Source organism: Bos grunniens, chromosome 4 (assembly GCF_055505025.1).
Source record: "Bos grunniens cultivar Pamir isolate PY7600 chromosome 4, Bosgru_T2T1.0, whole genome shotgun sequence".
In the NCBI taxonomy this organism is placed as follows: domain Eukaryota; kingdom Metazoa; phylum Chordata; class Mammalia; order Artiodactyla; family Bovidae; genus Bos; species Bos grunniens.
Genome location: NC_141168.1, coordinates 85,852,789 through 85,876,342, shown reverse-complemented (window position 1 = coordinate 85,876,342; position 23,554 = coordinate 85,852,789). Strand labels below are relative to the sequence as shown.

Below are 23,554 nucleotides of genomic sequence, written 5' to 3'. Positions count from 1 at the left end.
ACACCAATAAATTAAAATTTTTTCTAATTTGGCTAAGAAAAATAAGTTTTAGTTTTACTCTAGATTTAATATTGCCTAAAAATAATCGATGTGAAATACATAAATTCTCAAAAGACTGGAAGTATTCCAATAAGAGACAAAATTCTAGTAGTGCTTTAATTAAATATAACTATCATCTGCTCTTTTTCACAAATTTCTGGGAAGCATTTAGCATAAAAACATGTTGAAAGTTCAGTTTCCTTTTTTATTTTTTAAGCTCTCTCTATATTCTTACATATTATGCATGAAAGAAGCATATTTTTAGCAGATAAGCTTACCTTTAAAGAGCTGAGCCAAGTTTTTAACTTTGAAATTCATCCTTAAGTCAGGTAAATAAAATATATTCTTTTCTTTGAGTTTTATCATGAAAACAGTATATCTTTGCTGCCAGAAAGCAATAAATATCTATAGCTATTCATAATCTGACTACTCAGATAAGGTTCTATATATTTCCTTGAATCTCTGAATTTAACACTTAGTGAAAGTAAAAAAAAAAAGTTTATATACTAATTTTTAAAATTTATCCTAGCCTTTCTCAAAGAGATGCTGAAGTAAATAAACTCATTAGTCTTTTTTCCCCCAACTTACCAGCCAGGGAATTTTAAGATGCCAATGTACAATACTTTTTACAAAGAAGAAATAGAATTTTGTTATTCAGTGACATTCTTCAAATCTCAATTAATATCTGTTCTTTACTAAGCAAAGAAGGGGAGACCTGCAGCCAGTGGGTGAATGGTCAAAGCTTATGTAACAACTGCCTGTGAATTAAAATTCATTTTACAGAAAACTATTTTCAATGAGTTTATGATGAGTCCCATTTTATCTCTGATGTCCAGGACTTTTACTTTGAAGCAACCTGTTGGGTTTCTTGACAATTTCTATATCTTGTAAGATATAAAGATTATATGTTGTTAGTTAGGGGAAAAGGCTGTTAAAAAATAAAACAGTATTTCTACAGCGAATCTGAAGAATATTAAATGACTTTGCTATTATAAAGTTTATTTTTCCTATATATTAGGCACTTTGTCTCATTTGACATAATTAAATTTAAGGACATTACAGCCTCAATAATGCAAACGTCAATGAAAACCAAAATGACATTCTAAATTTGATTTGTTAATTAAATGTTTGTCAATATTTGTTGTATTTGTAACCTTTTATATTTAAAACCAGCTTAATATTTCATGTCAAGTACTTTCTTTTTCCTGCAATAATTTACATTTCTACATTTCATATATACAAATTTTCATTTATATATTTCTCTATGTTCTGTGTGTGTGCTAAGTCATTTCAGTCCCAACCCAGGGATCAACCCTCATCTCTTATGTCTCCTGTTGACAAACAGGTTCTTTCCCACTAGCGCCACCTGGGGAGCCGATTTCTCTATGCAGGCTTATGTTTAAAGAATCTCAAGAAACAGAGGTGGCTACCGCTTAGTGTCATATCTCTGTTAGGAATGGACACTATGGAGCGAAGTGTAACATCTGAAATCTTAATTAATTTTTATTGGTTCCATAAACAATGAAGCATTTCTCGTGTAGTGTTTTCAGAGAAAATACTTAAAACAGAAACGTCCTATGATTATATTGCCTTTAAGACAGTTAACTTTGCTTCACACATTTTTCTTATCTCTCTCTACTTTTACAATTCTAGTATAAGTCTTTTTATTACCTTATATCAGTAAATTTTAAATGAAAAATAAAAATATTATTTCCTTTTTTTCTTATACTTATGAAAGGATGTAGAAATTTCATTTGTGAATTCATGATTAAAGGCCTCCCTTCAAAGGACTCAGCTGCCCAAATTCACAGTGGGTGCTATGAAAATAAGTGGGACTAAAATTTAATTTAAAGGGTTCTTGGATGTTAGTGGCATGATTTATCTGACTGAAGCATATTCAAATCCTCACTGGAGGAAGATAAATCAAACTAGACCATAAAATATTACAATTGACAAAAAATCAAATGATTGAGAGCACAACTGAATAGTGCAAAATCAAAGAAAAATATGTTAGCAAGAATGAAGCCCAGTAGAAATAAAAAGGAGAATTAGATCCATACAATTCTCACATACTGGAGTCTTTAGAGGCAGAATTAAAATAAGCACTTAAATAAAACATAAAAAAGAAACATTAATAAGCAGCAATACTAAAAAGATGACCACATATTTGAAAGAAAGCCAAATATATTAAGAAGGTAAATTATTAAAGTTAAATCTCCATACTCAGTAGATTGGACATATAAATCTGGAATTGACAGATTGCTTTAATACTTTTATAATTCTATAACTTTATATAAGTTATGGAATAAGTTATACAAGTCACTTCTTAAGCCCAGAAATATCTCCACAAATATAAATACTTTGAATAATATTTTTCTCTATTGTAGCTATTATTTTACTATTTCAGAGTAATCATTTATTTTTAAAATATATTGTTTATAAAGTAATTACTATACTTGTCCATTGTTTGCAACTGTATGACAAGTATACGTTGACAATCCCTTGCCAGGAATGAGGGGGCAGGAAAAATAAGCTAGGGAAAATATATACTGCAAAATGCTAAATTCATCAATCAACTAAGATACAATAAATATTTTTAAGGAAAAAATTAAGAAAAACTGTGAAAAATAGATTGTTACTTCAACTGTTTTTCAACTTGATGGCATTTGCAGTAGCAAGTAAATGCAGTGTTAACTACCATGCACTGGTGGAGCATGAATACCGAATAGAAAAAGCTCAGATTTAGTAGAAAATGGGTAATAGCATTGAAGACATTCAAGATAAATATGGATGTCTTGTTGTTGAAGAAATATTCTCCCATAAAACAAATAAAAAGTAATGTTTTAAAAACTGGCTAAAATATTTAAGCAATAGATACTTGATTGGTTGAAATATTTTCATTACATACCTTTCAAGACAGCAAAGACTTGAATAGAAGGGAATTACAGAGAGGTGATCCCAAAATCTAGCAGAGCTTCTTCCCTTGAGGTATTTTCCAGTTTTAAAAAGGTTGATGGTGGATTGAGAATAGAAACCACATGAAGAAATATATAAAAAATTCTGAACTTCAGTTACCCAAGAAGATAGTTCCTGGAAAAATCCCTCAGGTGGAATATCTGACAGTTCTCACCGTAAGAGTAGGGATAGACCAAAAATAGAAGATTTAAGCTGACCTTTAAATCATTTCAACCCTTGGTTTCACTTAGAGGAAAAGTATATGCCTATATCAACTGCTACCCAAAATTAAGAGTGAATTCTCTATGAATTTTTTAAAGTTTTTTTTCCTATTTTAAATTAAGAATAACAAAGAAACAGACTAACAAGAGAAAAAACATATTAGAATTATCAAATAAAGACTTTAAAATACCTAGAATTAGTATTCATGAAATAAACTACGTGGTAAGAATATTAGTAGATAATTATAAAGGTTAAAAAATCTGGCTGAAATGCAGGAGACACAGGAGACATGGGTTTCATCCCTGGATCAGGAAGATTCCTCTGGAGGAGGAAATGGCAACCCACTCTAGTATTTTTGCCTGAAAAACCCCATGGACAAAGAGCCTGATGGGCTATAGTCCATGGAGTCGAAAAGAGTCAGACACAACTGAGCAACTAAGCACACAGAAAAATAGGAAAGAAAAGAAAAGAGGTAATAACTTTATGATTTTCCTATACTATAACTAAAAGGTAATATTCAGTAGATAAGGTTAGTAGCTAATTGGGCATGATTAAAAAATTAAATTGGAAAATTAATCCTATGTTAATGAGTTTGGTCTGGTATAACAAAAATATTATTTACTGGGTGACTTAAATTCAGTATTCTGGCCTGGAGAATTCCATGGACTGTATAGTCTATGGGGTCGCAAAGAGTAGAACATGACTAAGTGACTTTCACTTCACTTAAATGACAAACCTTATTTCTCACAGTTCTGAGACTAAGAATTCCAAGACCAGGGTAGGGGCAGATTCAGTTCCTGGTAGGAACCCTCCTCCTGATTTGCAGATGACTACCCTCCGGCTATATCCTCAAGTGACAGAAAGAGATCATCCCATTCATGAAGGCTCCACCCTCATGACCTAATTATTTCCCAATGGCTCCACCTTTAAATATCATCATAGTGGAGAGTGTGATTTCAATATGTAAACTTGAGGGAACACAAATATTGAGTTCATAGTAAGACTTAAGAAAATATCCAAATTGAAACAGAGAGAGAAAAAAAAAGATAGAAAAATATACTAGAGTGATAAACGGTACTATATGTGTAAGAAGAGGTCTTTAAGAAAGAGAGAATCATCAAAATAAATATCTGAAGAGAACAGGCTAGACATTCCAAAATTAAAAGACATTAAGCTGGATCATCGAAAAAGCAAGAGAGTTCCAGAAAAACATCTATTTCTGCTTTATGGACTATGCCAAAGCCTTTGACTGTGTGGATCACAATAAACTGTGGAAAATTCTGAAAGAGATGGGAATCCCAGACCACCTGACTTGCCTCTTGAGAAATTTGTATGCAGGTCAGGAAACAACAGTTAGAACTGGACATGGAATAACAGACTGGTTCCAAATAGGAAAAGGAGTACGTCAAGGCTGTATATTGTCACCCTGCTTATTTAACTTCTATGCAGAGTACATCATGAGAAATGCTGGACTGGAAGAAGCATAAGCTGGAATCAAGATTACCGGGAGAAATATCAATCACCTCAGATATGCAGATGACACCACCCTTATGGCAGAAAGTGAAGAGGAACTCAAAAGCCTCTTGATGAAGGTGAAAGAGGAGAGTGAAAAAGTTGGCTTAAAACTCAACATTCAGAAAATGAAGATCATGGCATCTGGTCCCATCACTTCATGGGAAATAGATGGGGAAACAGTGGAAGCAGTGTCAGACTTTATTTTTCTAGGCTCCAAAATCACTGCAGATGGTGACTGCAGCCATGAAGTTAAAAGACGCTTACTCCTTGGAAGGAAAGTTATGACCAACCTAGATAGCATATTCAAAAGCAGGGACATTACTTTGCCAACAAAGGTCCATCTAGTCAAGGCTGTGGTTTTTCCAGTGGTCATGTATGGACGTGAGAATTGGACTGTGAAGAAAGCTGAGTGCCGAAGAATTGCTGCTTTTGAACTGTGGTGTTGGAGAAGACTCTTGAGAGTCCGTTGGACTGCAAGGAGATCCAACCAGTCCATTCTGAAGGAGATCAGCCCTGGGATTTCTTTGGAAGGAATGATGCTAAAGCTGAAACTCCAGTACTTTGGCCACCTCATGCGAACAGTTGACTCATCAGAAAAGACTCTGATGCTGGGAGGGGTTGGGGGCAGGAGGAGAAGGGGACGACAGAGGATGAGATGGCTGGATGGCATCACTGACTCGATGGACGTGAGTCTCAATGAACTCCGGGAGTTGGTGATGGACAGGGAGGCCTGGCGTGCTGCGATTCATGGGGTTGCAAAGAGTCAGACACGACTGAGTGACTGAACTGAACTGAAGCTAAATATAAAAATTCCTGAGAAGCCCAAACAGGATATATATAATAATACCATACTTGATAGATCATAATAAATCTGCTTAAGACTTTAGACAAGAAGGAAACACAAGAAACACAGGGAAAACAAAACACAAATATAGTTGAACAATAAGAGCGTTAGGGTTGCTGACCCACTGCACAATCGAAAGTCCACACAGTTTACAGCTGGCCCACCTATCAACATTTCTGCATTCTCAAATTCAGCCAACTGTGAATCACCTGGAACTTTAGTACATATTTGTTGAACAAAATTCATGTCTAAGTGGATCCATACAGTTCAAACCCATGCTATTCAAGTGTCAACCATAAAATGTAACTCCCTCAAAGGAACAACAAGACTAATACGTGTCTTCTCAAAAGAAACAGTAGATAAGACAAGAAACAATTACTTGAAACGGAATAGCATATTTAAAATATATTGTTGCTAAACAGATCACTCAGCCTATGCAATATAAAAATTTTTAGATAAGGACTAAATCAGACAGTCATTAGCAGCAGTGCGTGAGTCCGTGAAAGTTGGTCAGTCGTGTCCAGCTCTTTGTGACCCTGTAGACTGTAGCCTGCCAGGCTCCTCATCCATGGAATTCTCCGGGCAACAATACTGGGGTGGGGGGGCTGTTCCCTTCTCCAGGGGATCTTCTCAACCCAGGGATTAAACCCCGGTCTCCCACATTGCTGGTGGATTCTTTTATGTCTGAGCCACCAGTTAAAGCCCATAGGAGACATAACTTATAGATAATCCTGAATCATATTCTTCAGGTGAAAGAAAAGATAGGCCAGAAGAAATGATTATCAACAAAATGTGTCAATATGTGGGTAAGTATGTGAATATTAACTTTGTAAAATAATAAAAATATCACATGGACCTTATAATATATCTAATATGAGATATATCAATTAAAAATGGTGATAGAGGATAACTGAGGTCAAAATACTGTGGAAAAATCTCTAGACAGTGCAATATTGAGAGTTAATTCACTTCAAAATCTAATAAATTAAAAGTGAATGTGGTAATCTCTAGAGTAACCACAAAAACAAGAGTGCAAGGATATATAATGAATGAGTTAAAAAGGAAAATGAAAGAGTAAAGATAAAATTAAAAATATTAACTTAGTAGAGGATAAGAAGACAGAGAAAAGGAACATAGAGAATGTTATAAAATGAGAAAAAAGGAGTAAAATGGTAGATTTAAATCAGATATATGAATAACTATTTAACATATATATCAACTACCAGATTGGCTTTAAAAATACACTGCTTATGAAAGACATATCATGAATATCAGAACCCAAAATGTTTGAAAGAAAAATGAGATAATTGACACTACCAAAAACAAAGTTGTCTCAGCTATAAAAATGTCAAGCAAATTAGACTTTAGAAATACTACTGAGAATGTTGTATGTAGAATGAGAAGAGCAAGGAGAGAAAAATAGGCCTTCTTAAGTAAACAAAGCAAAGAAATAGAGGAAAACAATGAAAGGGGAAAGACTAGACATCTTTTCAAGAAAATTGGAGATATCAAGGGAATGTTTCATGCAAGAATGGGCATGATAAGGACAGAAATGATATGGACCTAACAGAAGCAGAAAAGATTAAGAAGTGGTGGCAAGAATACACAGAAGAACTATACAAAAAAGGTCTTAATGACCTAGATAACCATGATGATGTCACTCACCTAGAGCCAGACATCCTGGGTTGTGAAGTCAAGTGGGCATTAGGAAGCATCACTATGGGCAAAGATAGTGGAGGTGATGGAATCCCAGCTGAGCTATTTCAAATCCTAAAAGATAATGCTATTAAAATGCTGCAAACATGTCAGCAAATTTGGAAAACTCAGCCATGGCCACAGGAGTGGAAAAGGTTAGTTTTCATTCTACTCCCAAAGAAAGGCAATGCCAAAGAATGTCCAAACTACTGTACAATTGGGCTCATTTCACATGCTAGTAAGGTTCACTCAAAATGTTTCAAACTAGGCTTCAGTACTACATGAACCAAGAATTTCCAGGTGTAAAAGCTGAGATTAGAAAAGGCAGAGGAACCAGAGATCAAACTCTGACATCTGCCGGATCATAGAAAAAGCAAGGGAATTGCATTAAAAACATCTACTTTTGCTTCAGTGACTGCATATAGCCTTTGACTGTGTGGATCACAAAAAACTATGGAAAACTCTTAAAGACATAGGGATGACAACCACTTTACCTATCTCCTGAGAAATCTATATGAAGGACAAGAAGCAACAGTTAGAACCAGACTTGGAACAATGGACTGTATATTGTCACCCTGCATATTTTACTTCTACACAGAGTACATCATGCAAAATGCTGGAATGGATAAATCACAAGCTGGAATCAAGATTTCTCGGAGAAGTATCAACAACCTCAGATACGAAGAAGATACCACTCAAACGGCAGAAAATGCCTCTTGATGACAGTGAAAGACAAGAGTGAAAAACCTGGGTCAAAACTCCATATTGAAAAAGCTAAGATCATGGCATCCATTCCCATCACTTCAAGGCAAACAGAAAGGGAAAAAGTGGAAACAGTGGCAGATTTTTTTTCCTGGGCCCCCAAACCACTGTAGATAGTGAGTGCAGCCATAAAAATAAAAGATGTTGCTCCTTAGAAGTAAAGCTATGACAAACTTATTGAATTAAAAAACAGAGACATCACTTTGCCACCAAAGTCCAACTAGTCAAAGATATGGCTTTTCCAATGGTCATGCATGGATTTGAGAGGTAGACCATAAAGAAGGCTCAGTGATACTGCACAATTTACTGTAATAGAGCATGCTGTGAGATAAAATAAATATCATCAATTTTAAATATAATATATAGTATGTCCTCAGCACATTTTAGAAGTCAGATAAAAATCAGCAACCAGAAAACAATTGTAAAATCTACAATTTTGAGGAAAATGTTAACCTTTTAAACAACTTATGTATCAGAGAGAAATCACATTAGAAGTTAGAAAATATTTTGAAATTTAAACAATGAAAAAGATATTTTAAAAAGTGGGCAGAAGAACTGAATATACATTTTTCTAAAGAGGAATTGCAGATGGCCAAAAGGCATATGAAAAGATGCTCAACATTACTAATCAAAGATACGCAAGTCAAAACCACAATGAAGTATAACTACCTACTGGGGAGAATCAGATCAGATCAGTTGCTCAGTCGTGTCCGACTCTTTGCAACCCCATGAATCACAGCACCCCAGGACTGTTCATGGGGTTCTCAAGGCAAGAATACTGAAGTGGTTTGCCATTCCCTTCTCGAGTGGACTGGGGAGAATGGCTACCATCAAAAAGAACTCGAATAACAAATGTTGGCAAAGATGTGGAGTAAAGTGAACCCTCGTACACTGTTGGCAGTGCTGTAAATTGGTGCAGCCACTGAGGAAACAGTACTCAAAATAATAAAAATAGAACATATGACCCAGTAAAGTGAAAGTGAAGTCATTCAGTCGTGTCCGACTCTTCGCGACCCCATGGACTGTATCCCCCCAGGCTTCTCCATCTATGGAATTTTCCAGGCATGAGTACTGGAGTGGGTTGCCATTTCCTTCTCCAGGGGATCTTCCCGACCCAGGGATTGAAGCCAGGTCTCCTGCATTGCAGGCAGACGCTTTACCATCTGAGCCACCAGGGAATCTCCCTATCCCTAAGTATGTATTTTAAAAACAACAACACTAGTATAAAAAAACATACACCACATTGTTCATAGAAGCATTATTTACAATTGCCAAGGAATGAAAGCAACCTAGGTGTCCATCACAGATGAGCAGATAAAAAGAAGTAGTATATATTTTTCTATTTATCTACATCTATATCATGGAATAACTACTCAGCTATAAAAAATAAAATTTGTCACTTGCAGCAACACAGATGAACTTGAAGGGCATAAGGCTAAGTGAAATAATTTTAAATGTAATATATCAGAGAGGGAAAGACAAATACTATATGCTACCACTTATATGTGGAATCTAAAAAATACCACAAACTAGTGAATAAAATAAAAAAGAAACACAGACATAGAGAACAGTAGTGGTCACCAATGCAGAGAAGGAAGGAGGGAGGGGCAGCATAGGATGTAATTGTATGTGTGAAACTTTTGGGAATTGTAAAGCACTACAGAATTAAAAGACATTTTCACTCAAAAAGATATTTCAAAACATGATGGATGTAGCAAAAGTCATACATAGAAGGAAATACATAGCCGAAAAGATGTTGTATCATAAAGAAATTAAAACCTATGGTTGAAAAATATAAACCAACTTTCTTACAAAGAAAACATGTGCTTCAGGTCTTGCTGCTTACAATCTACATATTACAAAAGAAGAAAAGTGTTAGTAGTGTAGTGTTAGTTGCTCAGTCGTGGCCAACTCTTTGCGACCCCATGGATTGCAGAATACCAGGCTTCCCAGTCCATGGGCTTCTCCAGGCTAGAATTCTGGATGGGTAGACATTCCCTTCTTCAGGGGATCTTTTCAACCCAGGTATCAAAACCAAGTCCCCTGCATTGCAGGTAGATTCTTTACCACCTGAGCCAAGAGGGAAGCACCACAAAAAAAGAAAGGTTAACAAAAAATGGGTTAAGCAGCAATCTCATGAAATTTTGTAAAGAAAACTTAGAATTTTCTACCAAGAAAACACTTGTCCTAGATATTTCCCTGTTGAATTCTTCTACATATTTAAGAAATAAACAAATCTCCTTTTTTCCCCCAGATAATAGGAAAGAGAAAGAGAGGGAGAGAGATAAAGAAACCAATTATGAGGCCAGAATAACCTTGATAATACAGCCTGGTTTTCAAGCTCATTGGCAAAATAGATGGAACAAATCTGGAACAAAATACTGTCAAACAAAATATAGAAAAATATGCCATGTTTATGGTAATTTAGTTTAAATTTAGCTCTTTAAATCTAAAGAGCTTAAAAGAGATTAATAATAGAAATCCAAGCTCAAAAAGAATAATTTTAACTTTGAATATAAGGAAAATTTTGTGATCATTAAATGAAATGGGAAAATGTGGGAATTATTTGCCTTATCAAATACCAAGAGTCATGTATAACTACCTAAACTAATAGAGGGCATAATTTGACAAGTTACAGACAATATGATAATGGAAGAGAATTACTAAACACTGAACTAAAATAAAAAAATGTTATTCATCAAAACAACCCTGAAGTAAATGAGTACACAAAATACAAATGCCAAAATATATTTACAACATTTAAAACTGACAAAGGCTAAGTATCAAGATTATATAAAGAATGTCAGCATAGCAATAAAAGACAGAAGAAAATTAGGAATAGTTTCTCTACAAAGGATGGAATCAGAATTATCAATAGGTATTTTTTTTGTGTGTCAAATACTGCCCTTCATTAGTGATCAGGGGACTGCATACCTAAAATAGAGAAGATAATTTCCACACCGCAAGATTGGTAAAATTCACAAATTATTAGACACCATCAAGTATTGACAAAGACGAAAAGCAATTTGATGATTCACATTCCATTGCTAGGAATGCAAACTGGTTCAGCTGTTTTGGAAAACCACTTGGCATTATCTAACAAACCTGAAGTTGTGCATATCCTCTGACCCAGAAATCCTACTGCTAGCTATCTGCTGTTGTTCAGTTGCTAAGTCATGTCCAACTGTTTGCTAGGTATGCTGCTGCTGCTGCTGCTAAGTCGCTTCAGTCGTGTCCGACTCTGTGCGACCCCATAAACAGCAGCCCACCAGGCTCCCCTGTCCCTGGGATTCTCCAGGCAAAAACACTGGAGTGGGTTGCCACTTCCTTCTCCAGTGCATGAAAGTGAAAGTGAAGCCGCTCAGTCGTGTCCAACTTTTTGGGACCCCATGGACTGCAGCCCACCAGGCTCCTCAGTCCATGGGATTTTCCAGGCAAGAGTACTGGACTGGGGTGCCACTGCCTTCTCTCTATGGCCTACTTAAACTCATGCCCAAGAACTCTAGGGAACATATAAGACTGTCCATACTACAACTGTGCTATACCTATATGAGATATGAACATAAGAACAATGGACAATTGTCTATTAACACAATAACTAAATTGAAGTATATGTATGCACTCACACAATGAAAGATGGTACTAAAAACTGTGACTATAGAGGGAAAGTAAGATAGTTAAGAATGTTTTAGTTTACTGACTTTATTTATTTATTTATGTTTTAAATTTATTTATTTTTTTCTTTTAGCCGTGGCTTATAGCATGTGGGATCTTAGTTCCCCAACTGAGGATCGAACCTGTGCCCTCTCTGGTGGAAGCACAGAGTCTTAACCACTGGACTGCCAGGGAAGACCCGAGTTTACTGACTTTAATATTCACCATGTAATAGAGGCTTGAGGAAGTTGGACAATGAATTGAAGGGCATGGAAGAAAGTGACACAGAACTACCCAGTGTCTCTGAGCCCCACCCAGCTCAGGCTGGCAATCTTCAATCAGTAATAGTCAATTATTAACCACATACCACTATTGACACTTGGTGGGAACTATTAGCTCACTGATAAATTCACTCACTTACTCTTTCATTTTCAAAATTATTAAGAACAACATCAGACAATACTGAATTCCTACTTTATACAAAAAACAGCTGTACAATATGGTGAGTGATTTGGTATACAAGTTGACTTGAAGGCAATTTAGCTATCTAAAGGAATTTAATATATATATAATTGTATTAAAATATATGAATGATACTGGTGGAATAAAATGCCAGAGAAATTCAGGGAAGTTAGAAATAATAAAGTTTCTCTAAAAGTAAATGTAAAAGATTTACTTTATATTTTTACCATATTTTTTGGTCATCTGAAATGATGACTATGATATACTGCTTTTTCTTATGTTTTTACACTCTCCTGCCTGTTCTTTTCCCATCTTGAATTTTCTTACTTTTTTCAACAGAAAAAAATGGCTTTGATTCACATTCTTGTTTTAGATTTCAGAGTACTGTAGGTTTATAAGTCTAATCCTTAAGAATGAATTCATTATGTGTGTGTGCTAAGTCATTTCAGTCATGTCCAAGTCTGTGCAACCCCGTGGATTATAGCACATTAGGCTCCTCTGTCCATGGGATTCTGCAGGCAAGAATACTGGAGTGGGTTGCCATTTCCTCCAAGGGATCTTCCCAACCCAGGGATCGAATCTGTGTCTCTTATGTCTCCTGCAGTGGCAGGCAGGGTCTTTACACCACTAGCGCCATCTGCGAAACCCAAATTCATCATCGAGAAACATTAAGAAATATATAGTACAATACAATAAGGAAAGCTTTGTATATTCCAGTAAATATATTAGTAACATTACCTTTGACAAGTAATTTTGACCTGTTTAACAAATGAGGATTTTAATCTAAAAGGTATCTAAATTTTTATTAATATTAAAGAAATTAACAAAAAATTAAAGGCACATGAGATCAATCTATTGTCTCTCTCACACATACCCACACACATACACACACACATAGACACAATGTTAAATTTCAAAAATATGTTCATAATATAAATGATAGGACTAAATGAAAACATTCAGAATATTCTGTGTCAAAAGTAACAAGTGGCAACACCATTTAAAAAAAATGAATAAGTGCAAAGGACAAGATGAGTTAAATACCCAGAGAGACTCTATTTTTTTCTATACTACCTACACTATGTAATTTTAAAAAGACAACTAAATTATTTATATTTTATTATCCTCATTTATTTTATCTGTAAAACAAGGAAAATAATATTTTCATCCTAGAAGGGCTGCATGAGAAGTATTCAAGGAAGAAGCTTAGTCATGTCATGTGCTTCAACTCCACTTTGGTTGACAGTACTTACAGCCTATGGAACATATTTGAAAGTATAGAAATAAACATAATTCTTGATTTATTTTCTTAGTAGCTTAATGTTGATCTTGGAACTTTACAATCATGTTACATGAATAAAGCCTGTGTTGCAGGCTTATTGCACTTAGGGAGTATGACACAGTTACCCAATAGACAATGAAAACCATCCATTTCTATCATTCTTCTAGAGACAAGTAGGTACTCCTGAAAATAACACTATTGTTTATAATCTGTTGGGTGTATATTGCTCCTCCCTTTCTCTTCAACAGGCAGCCAAGCAGCAGATGCAGAGATGCAGATCTCTGTGAAGATCCTGACAGGACCATCATCATCGAGGTCAAGTCCAGCGACATCACTGACAATGTCAAAGCTAAAATCCAAGACAAGGAGGGCAACTGGCCTGATTAGCAGCATCTGATTTCCACAGGCAAACAGCTGGAGGATGACAGCACTCTGTCAGATCACAATATCCAGAAAGAGCCTGCCCGGCTCTTGGTGCTTCGTGTGCAAGCCAGCATCATTGAGCCTTCCCTTTGCCAACTCACTCAGAAATACAGCGGCAACAAGACGATCTGCTGCAAGTATTGTGCTTGCCTACAGCCCCACGCTGCCCACTGCCACAGGAAGTGTGGCCACACCAACAACCTGCACCGCAAGACGAAGGTCAAAAAGGCGCCTCCACCAGCTTCTCCTTTGCCTGCAAAATGGCCTCCTGTCCAAGCCCCATGGCCCTGAGACTTCAACAGATTTTCTCTTTTGCTGACTGGGGAAAAAAGTAAACATACTCCATATATTTAGGATTCCAGTTTACTAAATAGGATGTGGTATTATTTTTTAAAAAAACAGTCTGAGAATTACTGCCTGGTAGTGATGCTAAGTGTCTTAATAACAGCTGAAATCCAACAGTATGTAAAATGATGTTATTTATAAGTGAGGAAAATATTCTTATTATAAAAGCTTCCATATAAATATAAAATGTTATTTTATCGGGAGAGTTTTATCTTTCTATTCAAAGATGAAGTACTTTATAGCAGAACGTTTTCATCTAATATATAAAAGGAGAATTCAGGACTTCAAGCATGAGTCTACCAGAAGTTCAGTAAATACTTCTATAAAATTCAAATAGACCATCAATATGGATTTGTATATATTATTTTCTGTGCTATGACAACAAAATTTTATTTTCTCTCTTGTTCTTTTACTAACAAGAAACGGTAATGTGTGATGAAAGACACTGAATACACACACATCACACTCCCTCAATCTGATAGTTTTGAATTTACACAGGGCTATGAGTCTTTTATCAAAAGTTTTCAAAGTCTGTGCTTAATTAAAGCACAGGAAAGACTGTAATTAAATATTTAATAAGCACAGACATCTATTCTTTGGGTATTTGATGAAACACTTCCTGCCGTATTCCCTCTTGCTTTACAAGTAGTCTTTTAATTATTAGTCAGATAAGTCGTAGCTCTCTGACAGTGGATAAGCTGTTGGATAAACTTACACTTCTGTTTTTCAATTTGTTCAAAAGTAAAATGAGGATCTTACACAAATCAGTGATTTTCATGTTCCGTCTGAAAGAGTCACAGATTTATGCCAAGATAACTTGAAGATTCCAGGAGTTAATGTTGGAGTGCTCCAGGGCAGAGTGGACTAGTCTGTACTGTGATCACACTCACTCCCTTGACAACCACTCTCATGGTCTTTAATACTGCATTATGTCTCACTTAAATATCTCTAGTTCACACTTTTATATGACTCACATATCTAGATTTGTAGTCCGGATTCACATATGCAGCTACCTATTCAACCTCCCTAACTTTGATGGCCAGTAAGACCTCTCAAGTGTACCCTGGTCAAAACTGGACTCTTGATTTTTTCCCCTTATAGCTACTCAATCTTAAGACCCCTAATAAGATTATTTTAATATTCTTAGGTGCTCAAGCCAGTAATTTGAAAGTCATCTTGACCCCTCTACTTTTCTTACACCCCACGCATACTGATCCATCATGACATCCTTTTGTGTTTACTTTTAAAATACATCCATAGCTTAAACTTACTTTCCACTACTGCTGTGTAATAAGTAGCCTGTCATGCATCCCCAGTGTGGATAACTTGGATTAATTTAATAACCTCATAATAAATTTGTTTTCTACAGTCTATTTTCAACATAGCAATCAGGTTGATCATTTGCTGAAGTTAGATAATGTCACCCCAAGGCCTGACAACATAAATAAGATAGTGGAGTAGGACATGTGCTCATCTTGTCCTGTGAGAACACCAAAATCGCAACCAGCTGCTGAACAACCATTGACAGGAGAAAATTGAATCCCACCAAAAAAAGATACCCCACACCCAAGGGCAAAGGAGAAGCCCCAAGATGGTAGGAGGGGCAAAATCGCATTTAAAATCAAACTTCATACCTGCCACAGATGATCAGAGGGTGCAAACAAAACCATTGTGCACACCAGGACCCAGGGAAAGGAGCAGTGACACCCACAAAAGACTGAGCCAGACCTGCCTTTGAGTGTTTTAGCGTCTCCTGCAGAGGCATGGGTCAGCAGTGGCCTGTGGCAGGGACCAGGTTCTGGTTGCAGCAGACCTGGGAGGCACAGAGTGTGGCATTAGTCCTCTTGGAGGAGGTTGCCATCAGCCCAACCACAGAACCACTGAGCAGAGGAGCTACAAACAGGAGAACAATTATACCAAAGAAGTTCTTGCACTTTTGCAAAAGTTCTAGGGCACACAACAGATTTCCCAAGCTGTAGATCCAGCAAAGGGACTGAGATCCCCAGGGAATATGACTTTGAAGGCCAGTGGCATTTAATTACAGAACTTAACACAGGACTGAGGAAACAAACTTTTGGAGAGCACAACAAAACCTTGTGCACACCATGACACAGGAGAAAGGAGCAAGGACCCCACAAGAGACTGAGCCAGACTTGCCTGTGAGTATCTGGGAGCCTCTGGTGGAGGCATGGGTCCACAGTCAAGGGCACTGAATACAAAAGTCCTGGCCTAAGTCCTTTTGAAGGAGGTTGCCATTACCCTTAGACAGTTTGACCTCAGGCAAAACTACAGGGAAGGAACACAACTCCACCCATCAGTATAAAATCGGATTAAAGATTTACTGAGCCTGGGACTGCCCATCAGAGCAAGACCCAGCTAACCCTACAGCCTTGTAGGGCTACCCGCCACCCTCCCCCGCCCCGCCCCGCCTGCCCACCACCACCACCACAGCCATGCCATGTAGGGCTACCCAACCCAGATGTTGGAGAGTTCTGACAAAAACATGGTCAACTGGAGAAGGAAATGGAAGGCCACTTTAGCATTCTGGCCTTGAGAACCCCATGAATAGTAATGAAACGACAAAGAGATATGACACTGAGAGATGAACTCCCCAGATCAGTAGGTGCCAAATATGCTACTGGATAAGAGAGGAAACCAGAAGGAATTAAGAGGCTGAGCCAAAGCGAAAACAATGCCCAACTGTGGCTGTGTCTGGTGGGGAAAGTAAAGCCTGAAGCTATAAAGATCAATATGGCATAGGAACCTGGAATGTTAGGTCCATGAATCAAGGTAAATTGCAAGTGGTCAAACAGGAGATGGCAAGAGTGAACATCGACATTTTAGGAATCAGCAAACTAAAATGGACTGGAATGGGTGAATTTAATTCAGATGACCATTATATCTACTACTGTGGGCAAGAGTCCCTTAGAAGAATGGAGTAGCTTCCATAGTCAACAAAAGAGACCAAATGGAGTACTTGGGTGCAATCTCCAAAACAACAGAATGATCTCTGTCCATTTCCAAGGCAAATCATTCAATATCACAACAATCCAAGTCTATGCCCCAACCACTAAGGCCAAAGAAGCTGAGGTTGAATGGTTCTATGATGACCTACATGACCTTCTAAAACTAACACCAAAAAACAGATGTCCTTTACACATAGGGGACTGAAATGCAAAAGTAGGAGGTAAAGAGATAGCTGGAGTAATAGGCAAGTTTGGCCTTGGACTACAAAGTGAAGCAGGGCAGACCTAACAGAGTTTTGCCAAGATAATGCACTGGTCTTAACAAACAACCTCTTCCAACAACACAAGAAACAACTCTACACATGCACATCACCAGATGGTCAATACTGAAATCAGACTGATTATATTCTTTGCAGCTGAAGACGCAGAAGCTCTATACAGTCAGCAAAAACAAGACTGGGAGGTGACTATGGCTCAGATCATGAACTCCATTTTGCCAAATTCAGACTTAAATTGAAGAAAGTAGGGAAAACCACTAGGCCATTCAGATATGACCTAAATCAAGTCCCTTACGATTATACAGTGGAAGTGACAAATAGAATTAAGAGATTAAATCTGATAGACATAGTTCCTGAAGAACTATGGATGGAGGTTCATACATCATACAGGAGGTGGTGATCAAAACCATTTCTGAGAAAAAGAAATGCAAAAGGACAAAATGGTTGTGTGCAGAGACCTTACAAATAGCTGACAAAAGAAGAGACATGAAAGGCAAAGAAAAAGGAAAGACAGATATACCCATTGGGATTCAGAGTTCTAAAAAAGAGCAAGGAGAGATAAGAAAGCCTTCCTAATTGATCAACACAAAAAAAGAGAGGAAAACAACAGAATGGGAAAGACTAGAGGTCTCTTAAAGAAATTCAGAGATACTAAGGGAAGATCTCATGCAAGGATGGGCACAATAAAGGACAGAAATGGTATGGAGCTAACAGAAGCAGAAGATATTTTAAGAAGGTGGCAAGAATACACAGAAGAACTATACAAAAGAGATCTTAATGACTCAGATAACCACTATGGTATGATCACTCACCTATAGTCGGACATCCTGGAGTGCAAAGTCAGGGGGCTCTTAGGAAGCATCACTATGAACAAAGCTAGTGGAGGTGACAGAATCCAACGGAAAAATTTCAAATTCTAAAAGGTGATGCTGTTAAAGTGCTGCAATCAACATGCCAGCAAATTTGGAAAACTCAGCAGTGACCTCAGGACTGGAAAAGGTCAGTTTTCATTCTAGTCCCAAAGAAAGGCAATGCCAAAGAATGTTCAAACTACCACACAATTGCATTCATTTCACACACTATCAAAGTAATGCTCAAAATTCTCCATTTGAAGGCAGTGGCACCCCACTCCAGTACTCTTGCCTGGAAAATCCCATGGACGGAGGAGCCTGGTAGGCCGCAGTCCATAGAGTCGCTAAGAGTCAGACACGACTGAGCTACTTCACTTTCACTTTTCACTTTCATGCACTGGAGAAGGAAATGGCAACCCACTCCAGTGTTCTTGCCTGGAGAATCCCAGGGACGGGGGAGCCTGGTGGGCTACCATCTATGGGGTCGCACAGAGTCGACTGAAGCAACTTAGCAGCAGCAGCAGGCTTCAACAGTACATGAACCAAGAACTTCCAGATGTTCAAGCTGGATTTAGTAAAAACAGAGGAACTAGAGATCAAATTGCCAACATCCACTGGATCATAGAAAAAGCAAGAGAATTCCAGAAAAACATCTCCTTCTGTTTCATTGATTATGCTAAAGCCTTTGACTATAAGGAAACCAACAAACTGTGGAAAATTCTGAAAGAGATCGAAATACCAGACCACCTTACCTGCTGCCTGAGAATCCTGTATGCAGGTCAAGAAACAACAATTAGAACCGGACATGGACAAAAGACTGGTTCAGTATTAGGAAAGGAGTCCATCAGGTTGTATATTGTCACCCTGATTATTTAACTTATATATTGAGTACATCACACAAAATGCTGGGCTAGATGAAGCACCACCAGAATCAAGATTGCTGGGAGATATATCAATAACCTCAGATATGCAGATGATACCACCCTTATGGAAGAAAGCAAAGTGGAACTAAGAGCCTCTTGATGAAAGTTAAAGAGCAGAGTGAAAAAACTGGCTTGAAACTCAACATTCAGAAAAATAAAATCATGGCATCCAGTCCCATCACTTCATGGCACATAGATGGGGAAAGAATGGAAACAGTGACAGACTTTATATTCTTGGGCTCCATAATCACTACAGATGGTGACTTTAGCCATGGAATTAAAAGACACTTAGTTCTTGGAAGAAAAGCTATGACAAACCTAGGCAGTGTACTAAAAAGCAGAGACATTACTTTGCCAACAAAGGTCCATATAGTCAAAGCTATGGCTTTTCCAGTAGTCGTGTATGGATTGTGAAAGTTGGGCTATAAAGAAGGATGAGCACTGAAGAATTGATTGATGCTTTTGAACTGTGTTGTTGGAGATGACTCTTGAGAGTCCCTTGGGTAGCAAGGAGATCAAACCAATCGATCCTAAAGGAAATCATCATGAATATTCATTGGAAGGACTGATGCTGAAGCTCCAAAAGTTTGGCCATCTGATGTGAAGAGCCAACTTATTAGAAAAGACCATGATGCTGGGAAAGATTAAAGGCAGGAGAAGGGGATAACAGAGGATGAGATGGTTGGATGGCATCACCATTTCAATGGACACAGTTTGAGTGAGCTCTGGAAGATGGTAAAGGACAGGGAAGCCTGTAGTGCTGTGTGCTGCAGTCCATAGGCTCACAAGTCAGACACAGCTGTGTGATTGAACAACAATAACAGAGCTTGAACCCTTCCTGTTTCAGGTACACTGACAACCTTGCAGGTTCTAGAGACCTCTCTTGCACATAGCAGTGCCCCTTGTTGAAAGTCATATATCCATGTGGTTAGCTCACTTGTCTCCTTTATGACTGTACTCAAAACCCCACTTTTCAATGAAGTAGAACCTTATTTACAACTACAAACTCTCAAGCACCATTATTTCTCACACTTATGTTTCTAGGCCCCCTATTTTACAAGGTATTTTTCACCATCTACCAGAGAATACAATTTTCTTACTTATTGCCTACTGTTTCATTTTTCTATCATTCTCCTACAATACAAACTCCACAAGGACAGATGTTGTATTTCTTAACAGTTCTATCCCAAGAGCATAGGCAAATGTGTGGCTCATAAATGTATACTGAATAAATAAGTCAATGAATAAATGAATAATGAGGAAGAAATGAATAATTGAAAGGCCATATCTTTTTTCTCTCTTTCACCACCAAGTATTATTAGTAAAAACTGCACTATATATTGTATCAGTGACAAGATTTCTGATTAGGCCTTAATGCCCTCATTAGGGGCCTGAGGCTTTCATTTTACAGTTAAAAATAAGATTTGAAAGGCAAATAATTAAACATTTACTTTTAGAATGGCCAAAGAACTGATCAATCCAAATTTCTAACAGATGAAAAATATGCATGCTAAAAAATAACAACAAAAGGCAATACTATTAACAACAAAAGAGATTGGCAGAGTCTATGGAGAATGAACAAAGCAGATACTAGAAAGAGTCATCACGTGGAAGTAGTAAATGGAATTATGAGTGTCCTGTTTCTATATATTTTATACTAAGGGCAGACTCTGGTGTGGCTATGTAACAGTTAAATCCTTATCTCTTGCACTTGGAAAAGCAGGGCCAAACACACAAACTAAAAATAAGGTGAAAATTTCCAGAAAGCATCTATGTCCAAATGTGTAACTAACCTCTGAACGGGGAGGGGGCGGGGGGGAAGAGTGCAAAACTTGAAGATCTTGGCTAAGATAAAAATCACTGATTTGAAATTTGGCTTACCAGACATTGAAATGAGAGTTTGAACAGTTTGAGTTTAGCCAAATTAGCTGCATACCAATTAAAAAATTTAATCTGGACTTTATACATCACATCATTTGCAATGTTTGAGGATACCTTACAAAATGATTTAACATACCAAAAAAAAACACCAAAAAACAGACAAGAACTGATATAACTACGCTCAAGGGCATTAAAAAAAAAAAAACACACTTAGATTTAAAAGCAAATTTCAAAATAGAAATATAAACTCTTTAAAATAACCAGAAAATAATTTTCAAAAAATGAAAAGCAGAAGATGGCAGAGGAGTAGGCAGATGTGGAGTATATCTTTCTCCATGGATACATCAGGAATACACCTTCAGACACAGAAGTGCATGCAGAACACCAGCTGAGAGCAGACAGGACTACCTGACCAGCAGAGAATAATATATAAAACCACACAAAATTTGGTAGGATGAAGGAACTAGGGGGAAAAACAGGAGTCTTAGCAGGACTGGCCCTGCCCTTGGTGGGTGGGGGAACTGAAGCAGGGGTCTGATCCTCACATTCAGGCAATTGTATTAGTCAGAGAAGAAACATTTAAGGCTGAAAGTGATACACCTGATCTGTGGCAGCTTAAATGGAATGAGAATCAGACAGTCCTTGCTGCAGCCATACACACCCTGAACAGGGATGCAGGTCCCATGGACTTGTGCAGAGGCTGGGAGCTGGAGTTTAGGGATTGTGGAGCAATTCCAGGGTGAGGGCTGCTGTTGACTGGGGAGACACAGATGGAGCGGATATGAGGGCGGAGACTTGGGGGGGAAATGCCTGTGGAGGAAAGGTGGGCAGCCATGGAGGTAAAACGATACCACTGAGTCACACATAGAGGGTGGAGCCATCACCATCTCCTGTCTCTCCCCACATGCCAGAATCAGCAGCTGAACAATAGAGAGGCTGGCCCATTCAACGCCTGACACACTGAACTGCAGAGTAGGACCTCAGCAAGGGGGCCCCACCTATGTGCCTGACGCGCCAAATAACAGAGAAGGATCCCAGGCAATTGAGCCCTTTAAGTGCCTGAACAGGTGGAGCTACAGAGAAAGACTGGTCAAAAAGACCTTCCGATCGCCAGCTATAAGAGGCTTGAAAAAAGACTCTGATGGGGCCATAACTCCTGTGGCAGAGGCAGTCCATGTCCCTGCCGCTTCCAGGGTCCCCGCAAGCCAAGCAGCTGCACCATCTTCATGCTCAGCTCTCACTAGGGCAGAGCTGCCACAGGCAAAAAAGTCCTGCGTCTATGTGTACACGGTTGCTTCAGGCATGTCCAACACTTTGTGACCCTGTAGACTGTGGCCTGCTAGCCTTCTATGTCAGAGGAGTTCTCTAGGCAAGAATACTAGAGCGTATTGGCCAATACTGGTTGCCATACCCTTCTAGAACACTGTATTGCCTGCTGCCCTAGCCGCCAAGTCTCCTGAGTACCTGGTGCTGCCAGAACCCCTGTGATCTAAGCAGCTGCTTCGTTTCCACATCTTGCCCTCACAGGGGAAAATCCAAGTTTTCCAGGGCAGCCCCAGGAGCAAACCTCAGTGGGTGATCCACATGCATGCTGCTGCTGCTGCTAAGTCGCTTCAGTTGTGTTCGACTCTGTGGGACCCCATAGATGGCAGCCCACCAGGCTCCCCCATCCCTGGGATTCTCCAGGCAAGAACACTGGAGTGGGTTGCCATTTCCTTCTCCAACACATGAAAGTGAAAAGTGAAATTGAAATCGCTCAGTCGTGTCCGACTCTTAGCGACCCCCTGGACTGCAGCCTACCAGGCTCCTCCGCCCATGGGATTTTCCAGGCAAGAGTACTGGAGTGGGTTGCCATTGCCTTCTCCACCCACATGCATAGGTGGAAATAAAACCACAGTTGAAACCCAGGGGCAGTGTGGCTAAGGAAGAAGATTTAAAACCTTCACACCAGCTGTACAAGCTGCTGATTAAATCCACACCATCAACTAGGCAGACTCTGTGTCTATGGAATATATAAAAGGTCATTGAGAGCTGCCACAAAAGAAAAAACACTAGTTCTGATAGCTGTGGACCTGGGAGGCAAAAACACACAGGAGTAGGACCAGATTAGAATCTGAGCTGCCCCACAGAAGGTCCAGAGGTCAGCACAGTGTTGGAGGGCAACCTAGGGAGGCCAGGTGGACTGTAATTCCCAGAAAGGGAAAGGGCTCTAACAGCAGTGACTCAAGAAAAACATTTTTCTTATGTTTGATTTGTTCTGTAGATTCTTTTGGATTTTTTTTTCCTTTCTTCCCCCCCTTCTGTTGTAGTTGTAGATTTTATTGGCACTATGAAATCTAATGAAGCTTTTGAGCTTTTTTCCTTTTCCCTCAGTTACATATTTTATTGTTGTTATAAAACTCTACCTCTATTTTGGGCTTTTGCATCTCTGTGGAGTTTTCCTTTTTTTCTTTACTC

The 23,554-nt window shown here is 38.3% G+C and overlaps 2 pseudogenes across 1 annotated transcript in view; one reads left to right on the top strand and one right to left on the bottom strand.

Annotated features, from left to right (window-relative positions):
• The window catches only part of LOC147374460 (protein ILRUN-like), a 161,969-nt pseudogene that overhangs the window by 83,553 nt on the left and 54,862 nt on the right, over positions 1-23,554 (bottom strand). The gene's annotated exons all lie outside the window — the stretch shown is intronic.
• On the top strand, positions 13,639-14,330 carry LOC147374461 (ubiquitin-ribosomal protein eL40 fusion protein pseudogene; annotated as a pseudogene).